Source organism: Capricornis sumatraensis, chromosome 4 (assembly GCF_032405125.1).
Source record: "Capricornis sumatraensis isolate serow.1 chromosome 4, serow.2, whole genome shotgun sequence".
In the NCBI taxonomy this organism is placed as follows: Eukaryota; Metazoa; Chordata; class Mammalia; order Artiodactyla; family Bovidae; genus Capricornis; species Capricornis sumatraensis.
Window position 1 is genome coordinate 73,829,318 of NC_091072.1, and position 12,990 is coordinate 73,842,307.

General features: G+C 40.2%; 1 pseudogene; it reads left to right on the top strand.

Moving 5' to 3' along the window:
- Nucleotides 1-11,630: 11,630 nt before the first annotated feature.
- On the top strand, nucleotides 11,631-12,788 carry LOC138079184 (cyclic AMP-dependent transcription factor ATF-4 pseudogene; annotated as a pseudogene).
- Nucleotides 12,789-12,990: the final 202 nt, after the last annotated feature.

Below are 12,990 nucleotides of genomic sequence, written 5' to 3' on the forward strand. Positions count from 1 at the left end.
CACAGACTGGATGAATGGATACAAAAATAAGACCCATATATATGCTGTCTACAAGAAACCCACTTCAGATCTAAAGACACATATAGACTGAAAGTGAAAGGATGGAAAAATATATTCCATGTGAATGGAAATCAAAAGAAAGCTGGAGTAGCAATCCTCATAACATACAAAATAGACCTTAAAATAAAGAAGGTTTCAAGAGATGAGGAAGGACACTACATAATGAGGGAACAGTCCAAGAGGAAGACATAACAATTGTAAATATCTATGCACTTAACATAGGAGCACCTCAATACATAAGACAAACACTAACAGACATAAAAGGAAAAGTTTACAATAACACAATAATAGCAGGAGACTTTAATACCCCATTTGCACCAGTGGACAGATCATCAAAACAGAAAATTAATACGAAAACACAAATCTTAAATGATACATTAGACGAGATGGATTTCATTGATATCTTCAGGACATTCCATCCAAATGCAGGAGAATACATCTTCTTCTCAAGTGAAGATGGAACATTCTCCAGGATAGACCACATCTTGGATCACAAATCAAACCTCAGTGAATTTAAGAAAATTGAAATCGTATCAAACATCTCTTCTGACGACAACACTATGAGACTAGATAGCAATTACAAGAAAAAAAACTGTAGAAAACACATGGAGAGTAAACAATACGTTTATAAATAAGGAACAGGTTACTGAAGAAATCAAAAGGGAAATCAAGAAGAAACGAAATGAAAACACAACAACTCAAAACCAATGGGATGCAGCAAAAGCAGTTCTAAGAGGGAAGTTTATAGCAATACAGTCCTACCTCAAGGAACAACAAAAACATCGAATAGGCAACCTAACTTTACACCTAAAACAATTGGGAAACGAAGAACAACAGACCCACCCCCCCCCAAGAAAAAAATTAACAGAAGGAAAGAAATCACAAAAGTCAGAGGAAAAAGAAATGAAAAAGAAATGAAAGAAACAACAGTAAAGATTAATAAAACTAAAAGCTGGTTCTTTGAAAAGATAAACAAAATGAACCTTTCACCAAACTCATCAAGGAAAAAAGAAGAATCAAATCAACAAAATTAGAAATGAAAAAGGAGAGGTTACAACAGACAATGCAGAAATACAAGGGATTATGAGACTATTATGAGCAACTGTATGGAAATAAAATGCATAACCTGGAAGAAATGGACAGATTCTTAGAGAAGTTCAATCTTCCAAGACTGAACCAGGAAGAAATAGAAATTATGAACAACCCAATTACAAGCACTGATATCAAAACTGTGATAAAAAATCTCCCAGAAAACAAAAGCCCAGGACAAGATGGCTTCACAGGTGAATTATACCAAACATTTACAGAAGAGCTAATACCTATCTTTCTAAAACTCTTTCAAAAAATTGCAGAGGAAGGAACACTTCCCAACTCATTCTACGAGGCCACCATCACCCTGATTCCAAAACAAGACAAAGACAACACAAAAAAAGAAAACTGCAGGCCAGTATCACTGATGAACATAGATGCAAAAATCCTCAACAAAGTTTTAGCAAACAGAATTCACCAACACATTAAAAAGCTCATACACCATGATCAAGTTGAGTTTATTCCAGGGATGCAAGGATTCTTCAGTATACACAAATGAATCAATGTGATATACCATATTAACAAATTGAAAGATAAAAACCATGTGATAATCTCAATAGATAAACAAACAAAATTCAGCACCCATTTATGATTAAAATTCTTCAAAAAATGGACATAGAAGGAACCTACCGCAATATAGTAAAGGCCGTATATGATAAGCCCACAGCAAACATTATTTTCAATGGTGAAAAACTGAAAGCATCTTTTCTAAGATTAGGAACAAGACAAGGGTGTCCACTCTCACCACTATTATTCAACATAGTTTTGGAAGTCTAGATTACAGCAATCACAGAAGAAATAAAAGGAATCCAGATCAGAAAAGTAGAGTGCTTCCTGTTTGAAGATAACATGATACTATACATGGAAAACCCTAAAGATATTATCAGAAAATTACTAGAGCTAATCAGTGAATTTAGCAAAGTTGCAGGATACAAAATCAATACACAGAAGTCACTTGCATTCCTGTGTACTAACAATGAAAAATCAGATAAATTAAGAAATGAATCCTATTCACCACTGCAACAGAAAGAATAAAATATCTAAGAATAAACCTACCTAAGGAGACAAAATAACTGTAAACAGAAAATTATAAGACACTGATGAAAGAAATCAATGATGACATAAACAGATGGAGAGATATTTCATGTTTCTGAGTAGGAAGAATCCATATTATGAAAATGACTAAGCTACCACATGCAGTCTACAGATTCAATGTGATCCCTATCAAATTACCAATCACATCTTCAAAGAACTAGAACAAAAAAATTTGCAGTTCATATGGAAACACAAAAGACTCTGAATAGCCAAAGCAGTCTTGAGAAAGAAGACTAGAGCTGGAGGAATTAACCTTCCTGACTTCAGATTATACTACAAAGCTACGGTCATCAAGGCAGTTTGGTACTGGCACAGAAACAGAAATATAGACCAGTAGAACAAGATAGAAAGCCCGGAAATAAACCCATGCACCTATGGGTACCTTATTTTTGACAGAGGAGGCAAGAATATACAATGGGGCAAAGACAGCCTCTTCAGTAAGTGATGCCAGGAAAACTGGACAGCTACAAGTAAAAGAATGAAATCAGAACACTTCCTAACACCATACACAAGTATAAACTCAAAATGGATTAAAGTCCTAAATATAAGACCAGAAACTATAAAATTCTTAGAGGAAAACATAGGCAGAACACTTGATGACATAAATCAAAGCAAGATCCTCTATGACCCACCTCCTAGAGTAACGGAAATAAAAACAAAAGTAAACAAGTGGGATGTAGTTAAAAGGTTTTGCACAGCAAAGGAACTATAAACAAGGTGAAGAGACAACCCTCAGAATGGGAGAAAATAATAGCAAATGACAAAGGATTAATTTCCAAAATATACAAGCAGCTCATACAACTCAATACCAGAAAAAGAAACAGCTCAATCAAAAAGTGGGAAAAAGACCCAAACAGACATTTCTCCAAAGAAGACATACAGATAGCTAACAGACATATGAAAAGATGCTCAACATTGCTCATTATTAGAGAAATAGAAATCAAAACTATAATGAGATATTATTTCACACCTGTCAGAATGGCCATCATCCAAAAGTCTACAAACAAATGCTGGAGAGGGTATGGAGAAAAGGGAGCACTCTTGCACTCTTGGTGGGAATGTAAGTTGATGCAGCCACTACAGAAGACGGTACGGAGATTCCTTAAAAAACTAAGAACAAAACCACCATATGACCCAGCAATCCCTCTCCTAGGCATATACCCTGAGAAAACCAAAATTGAAAAAGACACATGCACCCCAGTGTTCACTGCAGCACTATTTACAACAGTTAGAACATGGAAGCAACCTAGATGTTTGACTGATGAATGGATAAAGAAGTTGTGGTACATATACACAATGGAATATTCACATTTCAGTCAGGTGGCTGAACCTAGAGCCTATTATACAGAATGAAGTAAATCAGAAAGAGAAAGATAAATATCGCATACTGGTACATATATATGGAATCTGGAAAGATGGTACTGAAGAATTTATTTTCAAGGCAGCAGTGGAGAAACAGACATAGAGCATAGACTTATGGACACAGGGAAAGGGGAGGAGAGGGTGAGATGTATGGAGAGAGTAACATGGAAACTTACATTATCATGTGTAAAATAGGTAGCCAATGGGAATTTGCCATATGTCTCAGGGAACTCAAAGAGGGGCTCTGTATCAACTTAGAGGGGTGGGATGGGGAGGGAATGGGAGAGGGGTTCCAGAGGGAGGAGACATGTACACCTATGACTGATTCATGTTGATGTTTGACACAAAACAACAAAATTCTGTAAAGCAATTATGCTTCAATTAAAAAATAAATTAAAAAAAAGGCAGAGCCATTACTTTGCAAACAAAGGTCCGTATAGTCAAATCTTTGGTTTTTCCAGTAGTCATGTTCGGATGTGAGAACTGGACCAAAAAGAAGGCTGAGCGCCAAAGAACTGATGCTTTTGAATTGTGCTGGAGAAACTTTTGAGAGGCCCTTGGGCAGCATGGAGATCAAGCCAGTCAATATTAAAGGAAATTAACCCTGAATATCCACTGGAGGAATTGATGCTGAAACTCCATCATGTCCTTTGGCCACTTGATGTGAAGAGCCAACTCACTGGAAAAGACCGTGATTCTGGGGAAGATTGAAGGCAAAAGGAGAAGGGGCTGGCAGAGGATGAGATGGTTAGATAGCATCACCAAGTCAACAGACATGTTTGAGCAAATTCCAGGAGATGGTAGAGGACAGAGGAGCCCGGCGTGCTGCAGTCTATGGGGCCACAGAGTCTTAGCAGCTGAGCAGTGAGTGAGTGTGTTAGTGGAATCTCATTTTTAAAAAAATTAGTTCTTGGCTGCACTGGGTCTTCTCTGCTGCCCGTGGCCTCTCTCTGGTTGTGCACAGGGGCTGCTTTTGTTGTGGTGCGCAGGCTCTAGCAGTTGTGGCACACGGGCTTAGCTGCTCTACAGCATGCGGGCTCTCCCCGACCCAGGGATCGAACCTGCGTCTCTTATGTCCCCTGCATTGACAGGTGGGTTCTTCACCACTAGCACTGCCTGGAAAGCCCCTAGTCCTCTGTTAGGTATGTCTTTTGCAGATATTTTCTCTCAGTCTGTAGCTTTTCTTTTCATTGTCTTTCACAGAGCAGAAACTTTTAGTCTAATTTATCAGTTATTTCTTTCATGGATCATACTTTAGGAATTATTGCCAAAACCAAGGTCATCTTGATTTTCTCCTGGTTTTTTTTTTTTCTTTAAATATTTATTTATTTAGTTAACTGTTGCTGGGTCTTAGTTACAGCATGTGGGATCTAGTTCCGTGACCAGGGATTGAACCTGGGTCTCCTGAATTGGGAGCGTGGGGTCCTAGCCCTTGGACCACCAGGGAAGCCCTCTTCTATGTTATCTTGTAAGAGCTTCACACTTCTGTGTTTTACATTTAGGTCTGTGGCCCATTTCGAGGTAGTTCTTGTGGAGGGTAGAAGGTCTGTATCTAGACTCACCCTTTGCTTACCGCGGCTCTCCAGTTGTTCCAGCATCATTTATTAAAAGCGCTGTCTTTGCTCCATTTTATTGCCTTTGCTCCTTTGTTGAAGACTAGTTGACTATCCCTATGTAAGTCTGTCTCTGGGCTCTCTGTTCTACTCGATTGACCTATTTGTCTGTCCTTTTGTGAATATCATCTTGGCTGTTGTAGCTCTATGGTATATCTTTAAGTCAGGTACTGGCAGCTCTTCAACTCCGTTCTTTTCCTTCAATACTATGTTGTCTATTCTGAGCCTTTTATCCTCTCTGTATAACCTTTAGAGTAAGTTAATATCCACAAAATAATTTGCTGAGGTTTGGATTGGGCTTGTTTTGAACCTGTAGAACAAGTTTGGAAGAACTGCCATCCTGACAGTGTTGTCTTTCTATCCATTGACATGTGAAATACCTGTCCATTTATTTAGTTCTTATTTGATTTCTTTTATCAAAGTTTTGTAGTTTTCCTCACATAGGTCTTGTACATATTTTGTTAGATTTATACCTAAGTATTTCATTTTGGGGGGTGTTAATGTAAATAGTATTATATTTTCAATTTAAAATTCCAGTTATTCATTGCTGTTATATTTGAAAGCAGTTGACTTTTATATATTAACCTTGTATCCTGCACCCCTGCTGTAATCACTTATTAATTACAGGAGTTCCTTTGTCAAATCTTTTGGATTTTCTACATAGATTATCGTGTCATCTGTAAGCAAAGAAAATTGTATTTCTTCCCTTTCAATCTGTATACCTTTTATCTCCTTTTCTTGTTTTTAGGACTTAACAGTATGATGTTGAAAACTAGTGGGAATTCCCTGGAGGTCCATAGTTAGGACTCAGTGATCTCACGGCTGGGGCCCAGATTCAGTCCCTGGGACAGGAGCTAAGATTCCATGAGCCACAGAGCATGGCCAAAGGGAAAAAAAAAAGTCCACTCTTACCATTGCTATTTACTACTGTACAGAAAATCCTAGGCAGTACAATAAAGCAAGATAAAGACATACTTTAAAGAAAGATACAAAACTGTCTCTATTCACAAATGTCACTGTCTAGATAGAAACCGCCCCCCATCCCCCAAGAAAATCTGTTTTAAAAGCTCCTAGAACTAATAACAGAGAAGGCAATGGCACCCCACTCCAGTGCTCTTGCCTGGAAACTCCCATGGATGGGGGAGCCTGGTAGGCTGCAGTCCACAGGGTTGTGAAGAGTCGGACACGACTGAGCAACTTGACTTTCACTTTTCACTTTCATGCATTGGAGAGGGAAATGGCAACTCACTCCAGTGTTCTAGCCTGGAGAATTCCAGGGACAGGGGAGCCTGGTGGGCTGCAGTCCATGGGGTCGTGAAGAGTCGGACACGACTGAAGCAACTTAGCAGCAGCAGCAGCAGCAGCAGAACTACTAAGTGCATTTAGTATGATCCCAGGACAAAATTTCTCTTTTCATGTATTAGCCAAGAACAATTTAAACATTTAAAATACCTATAAGAAAAAAGAAAAAGTAGTAATTAGGTACAAATCTAACAAAATATGTACATGGTCTCTGCCCAAAAGTACAAAACAGTGAAGAAAAAAAAGAAATCAGAGAACACTAAGTGGAGATCTATTGTATTTATGGATTGGATGCCTCAATATAGTTGTCAGTACTTCCCCAGTTGATCTATGTATGTTTTTAACACAACCCCAGTTAAAGTCCTAGAAGGAGCTTTTGTAGATACAAACCAGCTGATTCTAAAATTCATATAGAAGGCAAAGGAACTGGAATGGCTAAAATAATTTTGGAGAAAAAAAAAAAACAAACTTGAATTCATACCACCTGATTTTAAGACTTATTATAAAGCTACAGTAATCAAGACAGTGGTTTTATTGAAAGGATAGACACATATAGACCAATGGAACATAGTTTATATCAAACCAACTCTTTGAAAATTTGTTGAAAGTGAAAGTCACTCAGTTGTGTCTGACTCTCTGCAACCCCCATGGACTATACAGTCCACGGAATTCTCCAGGCCAGAATACTGGAGTGGGTAGCCTTTCTCTTCTCCAGGGGATCTTCCCCACCCAAGGATCGAACCCAGGTCTCCTGCATTGCAGGCGGATTCTTCAGCAGGTGAGCCAGGAGGGAAGCCCTCAGAATTTGTTGAGACTTACTTTATTGCCCATATTATATGGTTCTACTTTCATAAATAATATTTATATGTTATTTACAGTTGCATTTTCTACATCAAATTTCATTGATTTAAAGATGTATGTTTTCCACATTGAAACATCTCTGAAATCAAGTATGCATCTGGCCATCAGTGGCATGGTATAGTTTAACTGGCAATGGCCTTTCCTTCTTAGTGATACTTAAGATAATAGCTTGTCTTATAATCAATCAGTGATGGCTTACAGATGATGAAATTCAGTATGTTAGGTCAAGTTTTTTCATTGTTCGAGTGTCTATACTGATTACTTTCCTGCTTTTTGTATCAGATCATGAACTCCTTATTACCAAATTCAGACTTAAATTGAAGGAAGTAGGGAAAACCGCTAGACCATTCAGGTATGACCTAAATCAAATCCCTTATGATTATACAGTGGAAGTGAGAAATAGATTTAAGGGCCTAGATCTGATAGATAAGAGTGCCTGATGAACTATGGAATGAGGTTCGTGACATTGTACAGAAGACAGGGATCAAGACCATCCTCATGGAAAAGAAATGCAAAAAAGCAAAATGGCTGTCTGGGGAGGGCTTACAAATAGCTGTGAAAAGAGAAGCCAAAAGCAAAGGAGAAAAGGAAAGATATAAGCATCTGAATGCAGAGTTCCAAAGAATAGCAAGGAGAGATAAGAAAGCCTTCTTCAGCGATCAATGCAAAGAAATAGAGGAAAACAACAGAATGGGAAAGACTAGAGATCTCTTCAAAAAAATTAGAGATACCAAGGGAACATTTCATGCAAAGATGGCCTCGATAAAGGACAGAAATGGTATGGACCTAACAGAAGCAAAAGATATTAAGAAGAGGTGGCAAGAATATACAGAAGAACTGTACAAAAAAGATCTTCACAACCCAGATAATCACGATGGTGTGATCACTCATCTAGAGCCAGACATCCTGGAATGTGAAGTCAAGTGGGCCTTAGAAAGCATCACTACGAACAAAGCTAGTGGAGGTGATGGCATTCCAGTGGAGCTGTTTCAAATCCTGAAAGATGATGCTGTGAAAGTGCTGCACTCAATATGCCAGCAAATTTGGAAAACTCAGCAGTGGCCACAGGACTGGAAAAGGTCAGTTTTCATTCCAATCCCAAAGAAAGGCAATGTCAAAGAATGTTCAAACTACCACACAATTGTACGCATCTCACACACTAGCAACATAATGCTCAAAATTCTCCAAGCCAGGCTTCAGCAATGCATGAACCATGAACTTCCTGATGTTCAAGCGGGTTTTAGAAAAGGCAGAGGAACCAGAGATCAAATTGCCAACATCTCCTGGATCATCAGAAAAGCAAGAGAGTTCTGGAAAAACATCTATTTCTGCTTTATGCAGGTCAGGAAACAACAATTAGAACTGGACATGGAACAACAGACTGGTTCCAAATAGGAAAAGGAGTACGTCAAGGCTGTATATTGTCACCCTGCTTATTTAACTTCTATGCAGAGTACTTCATGAGAAACGCTGGACTGGAAGAAACACAAGCTGCAATCAAGATTGCCGGGAGAAATATCAATAACCTCAGATATGCAGATGCTGCTGCTGCTGCTAAGTCACTTCAGTCATGTCCGACTCTGTGCGACCCCGTAGACGGCAGCCCACCAGGCTCCCCCGCCCCTGCAATTCTCCAGGCAAGAACGCTGGAGTGGGTTGCCATTTCCTTCTCCAGTGCATGAAAGTGAAAAGTGAAAGTGAAATCGCTCAGTCGTGTCGAACTCTTAGCGACCCCGTGGACTGCAGCCTACCCGGGTTCTGAATCCATGGGATTTTCCAGGCAACAGTACTGGAGTGGGTTGCCATTGCCTTCTCCAGATATGCAGATGACACCACCCTTATGGCAGAAAGTAAGGAGGAACTAAAAAGCCTCTTGATGAAAGTGAAAGAGGAGAGTGAAAAAGTTGGCTTAAAGCTCAACATTCAGAAAACGAAGATCATGGCATCTGGTCCCATCACTTCATGGAAAATAGATGGGGAAACAGTGGAAACAGTGTCAGACTTTATTTTGGGGGGCTCCAAAATCACTGCAGATGGTGGCTGCAGCCATGAAATTAAAAGACGCTTACTCCTTGGAAGAAAAGTTATGAGCAACCTAGATAGCATATTCAAAAGCAGAGACATTACTTTGCCAACTAAGGTCCGTCTAGTCAAGGCTATTATTTTTCCAGTAGTCATGTATGGATGTGAAAGTTGGACTGTGAAGAAGGCTGAGCGCCAAAAAATTGATGCTTTTGAACTGTGGTGTTGGAGAAGACTCTTGAGAGTCCCTTGGACTGCAAGGAGATCCAACCAGTCCATTCTGAAGGAGATCAGCCCTGGGTGTTCTTTGGAAGGAATGATGCTAAAGCTGAAACTCCAGTACTTTGGCCACCTCACGCGAAGAGTTGACTCACTGGAAAAGACTGATGCTGGGAGGGATTGGGGGCAGGAGGAGAAGGGGACAGAGGATGAGATGGCTGTATGGCATCACCGACTCGATGGACGTGAGTGTGAGTGAACTCCGGGAGTTGGTGATGGACAGGGAGGCCTGGTGTGCTGCAGTTCATGGGGTCACAAAGAGTCGGACACGACTGAGCGACTGAACTGATGAGAGGTATATTAAATTCTACTAAGATTATGAAATTTTTTTCTCTTATTTCTGCATTTTGCTTAACATCTTGACCCTAAGTTTAGATGTATTTTTATCTTGCAAGTGACTTAAAATCTTTTTATAGTGACATTTTGTCCCAAGCCATAATTTTTTATGTTTAACATAAATATAGCTGTAGTATATTTATGCTTTGTGCTTTCTTTTGGCTAATAATTGGCTGATATAACCTTTTCCGTGCTTTTACTTTCAACCTTGCTGTATCCTTATATTTTAGGGCTATAAACAACATATAGTGAATTTTGTTTTCTAATCCAACATGGCAATCTTTAAAATGCTCAGTACATTTACATTTATTATGATTACTAATATGCATAGATTTCTATAATTTCGGGGGGAAGCAATTTGTCCTGCCTGTTTCTTTTGGATTAATGAGGGTTTTTTTAGTGGGTATAGATTTCTAGATTTCTTACAACATGCAAATAATGTAGTGAAAAGTAGAGGGGTCTTCCGATGTCCTCTGTCATTTCCCCAAGTAGTTGAGCTTGTGAAACACCATGTTTCATATTTAATTAGTATCCTTCACTGAGCAGTTAATTCCTCAAAATTTTATTTGATTGCTTATTTATGATGGCAGTGGGTAGTGGGGAAAGAAATTGTGACTTTTTTCTTTTTAAAATTCACTGGTGTTTTTGTTTACTGTTTTATCAACTAAGTCTAAGCTTTCTTGCACATCTTATGATTAAAAAAAAATTTTTTTTTGGTAAGTATTTTTTTCAGAGTTGATGGTAAATTCTCAGAATTGTCATCTGAGAAAAAAAAAATTGCTCTCATATTTGGGTTTTTTCCAAAATAAAGTATTACTTTATCATAGCTAAAATCCTAAATTTTCTTTGGTCAGGTTGATCTTTCATTTGGCGAATTAAAGTACCATTTATAAACTTCTAAAAGAGATACTACAGTCTGATATGTTATTTATGGCTTCATGTAGTAAACATAAAAACACGGACTGGTTCCAGACTGAATTCATGATAGTGGTTTCCTTCAGGGAGGAAAATTGGACTAGGGAAAGATGAGTTTTATCTGTGCATTTTTTCCTCTTCAGAAAATGAGCTGAAGGCAACAAAATGTTAACATTTATTAATTCTGAATGGTGCATGTACAAGGGTTTGATATGGTAACGTGTAGTTTTCTATGTAATTTTTAAAGTTTGTAAAACTTCTGTGATTTTTTAGAACGGAGATTGCCATCTAGTGGACACATTTAAATAGATCTTTAAGAATCTGTGCTATCCGAGTGCAGAGATTCAGTGAAGCTTTTCAGACTTTCCAGCACATGTTAAGAAGGTACGCTCTAGGTTAAGACCACAGACTGGAGTTGATCAAGCTTAGGTCCAAACCCTAGTTTTGCTATTTACCGTGTTACCCTGGGTAAAGTAACATTAGGTATAGAATCTGCCTGCAGGCCATTTTTTCTTCCTCCCGCCCGTAGATGTAGTTCTTCCGGGTAAGTGCGCACAGTCTCTCCTCCCGCTCCCTCAGGGTCCGCGGCCACCATGGCGCATTAGAGGCAGCAGTGCCAGCGGCAGCATCGGCCTTTGCAGCGGCGGCAGCAGCACCAGGCTCTGCAGCGACAACCCTCCCAGCGGCTTAAGCCATAGCGCTTTTCACGGCATTCAGCAGCAGCCTTGCTGTAACCGACAAAGACACCTTCGAATTAAGCACATTCCTCGAATTAAACACCAAAACCTCGCAACATGGCCGAGATGAGCTTCCTGAGCAGCGAGGTGTTTGTGGGGGACTTCGTGTCCCCCTTCGACCAGTCGGGTTTGGGGGCTGAAGAGAGCCTAGGTCTCCTAGATGACTACCTGGAGGTGGCCAAGCACTTCAAACCTCATGGGTTCTCCTGCGACAAGGCTAAGGCAGGCTCCTCCGAATGGCTGGCTGTGGATGGGTTGGTCAGTTTCTCAGACAGCAGCAAGGAGGATGCTTTCTCCGGGACAGATTGGATGGTGGAGAAAATGGATTTGAAGGAGTTTGATTTTAATGATACCCTGTTGAGTATAGATGACCTGGAAACCATGCCAGATGAGCTCTTGGCCACGTTGGATGACACGTGTGATCTCTTTGATCCCCTACTCCAGGAGACTAACAAGGAGCCCCCCGAGATAGTGAACCCAAATTGGCCATCTTCCAGAAAGTTTACCGACAATTGACCAGGGTGCCCCCTTCACTTTCTTGCAACCTCTTCCCCCTTCCCCAGGGGCCCTGTCTTCCACTCCAGATCATTCCTTTAGTTTAGAGCTATGCAGTGAAGTGGTTATCTCTGAAGGAGATAGCAAGCCAGACTCCACCACTTCCATTACTGTGATCCCTCAGTGCATAAAAGAGGATGCCCCCTCAGATAACGATAGTGGCATCTGTATGAGCCCTGACTCCTCTCTGGGCTCTCCCCAGCATAGCCCCTCCACCTCCAGGGGCTCTCCAAATAAGAGCCTGCTATCTCCAGGTGCCCTCAGTGGCTCTTCCCGCCCCAAACCCTACGACCCTCCTGGAGAGAAGATGGTAGCAGCAAAAGTAAAGGGTGAGAAACTAGATACGAAGCTGAAGAAAATGCAGCAGAACAAGACAGCAGCTACTAGGTACCGCCAGAAGAAGAGGGCAGAACAGGAGGCCCTCACTGGGGAATGTAAAGAGCTAGAAAAAAAGAATGAGGCTCTGAAAGAGAAGGCAGATTCCTTGGCGAAGGAGATCCAGTATCTTAAAGATCTGATAGAAGAGGTTCGCAAAGCAAGGGAGAAGAAAAGGGTCCCCTAGTTAGGGTAGTCAAGAGTATGTGCGCTTGTATATAGGAGGCTGAAGCTGTTTTAATAAATTATTTTGTAGTGAAAAAAAAGAATCTGCCTGCAGTGCAGGAGACCTGGGTTTGATCCCTGGGTCAGGAAGATCCCCTGGAGAAGGAAATGGCAACCCACTCTTCTTGCCTGGAAAATCCCATGGACAGAGGAACCTTGTGGCT